This window comes from Oryzias latipes, chromosome 1 (genome assembly GCF_053564925.1).
Source record: "Oryzias latipes strain Hd-rR chromosome 1, Olatipes_Hd-rR_3.1".
NCBI lineage: Eukaryota > Metazoa > Chordata > Actinopteri > Beloniformes > Adrianichthyidae > Oryzias > Oryzias latipes.
Window position 1 is genome coordinate 17,583,415 of NC_136237.1, and position 1,826 is coordinate 17,585,240.

Genomic DNA, 1,826 nt, shown 5'->3' on the forward strand with positions numbered 1-1,826 from the left:
CTGTATAAGAAGAAATAAGGAGTTCTGTTGTAAACAAACAAAGCGAGATGATCTTCTGAACAGGCTTTTATTATTGTTATTATTATTATTAAGTGCCGGTTTGCTCATTCAATAACTGCCTCCGCCAGCTCACACACCGTCTCAAAGTCACTTCTCTACTTGGAGACACGGTTCTTCTGGGAAATACGGTTCTCCTTAGTCCAGACAGACTGCGGTCTGAAACCTCCTCCGGAGTGCACACCGTAACAAAGCACCCTCCCCTTCTCGCAAACACGAAGCTTCGAGTCCGCCTGCACCACTCAGAGACATGATTCGCTCACGCAGAGCAGCTGGCTGGTCCAGTTCGCGCTCCCACGCCTCCTCTGGAGCACCACACAGTTTACATATAACGTAAAAGCCAGCGCAGTAGTGACCCACAATCGGAATAAATTATTTACATGCACCACGAGACAGGATCAAAAACTGGCATAACCCACCTATCTCGATCAGAAGGTAATTTTGATCCGAGTCTGAGTATTCCAAATGGCCTGTTTGGCCATTTTTATTTTGATTAGGTGTTTATTTCAGTTACCTGTGTCCCTGTAAATGCAGCTAATCTGATATTTAAAGATGCACAATCATTGATGCAGAGTGGATTTATACCAAATTTCAAACTTATAAAAGCATCCAAGTGTGACATACCCTTGTCCGAGAGCCAGTTCGTCTACTTTTATTCAGCACACATCATGCAGTGGGCTGTATGTCACGAGAAATCTTACACAATGTTCATTATAATTGAACGAAGAAATGAATTTAGGATTATTACTCATGAAGTGAATGCTGCTTTAATCCAAATTTACATTCAAAACATCTTGAAAACTTGTTCAGAAGGGAAGTTAAACTCAGTGTTATATAAAATAACACACATCACACTAAAGAAAAAAGTTTACCAAAGATGACATACAGTATTCAGTATGAAAATTTGTTATGATATTTACAAGCAACTTTAGATCATCTGTGTTAATGGAGTCTGGTTAATTCTGAACTCACCTCATTGCACATGTCTCGTTTTGAACATGCCGGATTTCTACAAATAAACAACAAGATTTAGAAACAAACAACAATAAAGCTCACTGCATAATGAAACGGAAGACAGAAAGAAGTGCATTTAAATGTAGAAACAAACATTTTGGGCGATACTAAAGTTACTAGGGATTTTTTTTTACCTTTCTGCACTTGGCCTCCCTGTTAGGGGGACAAAGGAAAATGGGTAAAAAGTATTTTTACATAGAAAAAACATTTGCTGGTTTCATATAAAGGTTTTTATATAAAGGTATTGAGATTAAATCATACAACAACAAAAAAAAACAGCACAAAAACAGAACATCAGAACAAAAAACAAAACAAATGCTAGTATCTGTCATATGTGCCAAGTTATTTATGGGTACCAGGTATGAGGAAACAGAAAACAAAACAAAAAATAAATAAATAAAACAAGCCGAAAGATAAAAGTTCTCTTACCGTAGAAGGTCCCTAACATGTAGACCAGTAAGAATATATTCTGTAATTTTATGGTGCACCACATCTTGCAAGGAGAGGATTGTCTTACAGATCACTGAAAAAGACGACGCGGGGAAAAGAAGTGTGCCAACATATAACAACAATTTCTCAGACTGTTTCTTTTTTTTGTGTGTGTGTTGCTTTTAGAAATTTCTGTGCAAAGTAAACTACTGCATTAAAGCTAAACAAAACACTGGAGGAATCATTCCAGTGTGATAAAAGCAGGTGCAGCCTAACAAAAACTTAACACAAGGTTTGTAAGATTAAAATTCAGAGACAGATCAAGA

The 1,826-nt window shown here is 37.3% G+C and overlaps 1 long non-coding RNA gene across 1 annotated transcript; it reads right to left on the reverse strand.

Annotated features, from left to right (window-relative positions):
• Window positions 1–972: 972 nt before the first annotated feature.
• Window positions 973–1,612, reverse strand: LOC144994096 (uncharacterized). The gene is made up of 3 exons (XR_013657502.1): window positions 1,501–1,612; window positions 1,206–1,224; window positions 973–1,066 (listed from the first exon to the last, which is right to left on the reverse strand). It is a non-coding gene; the product is annotated as an uncharacterized LOC144994096 (long non-coding RNA).
• Window positions 1,613–1,826: the final 214 nt, after the last annotated feature.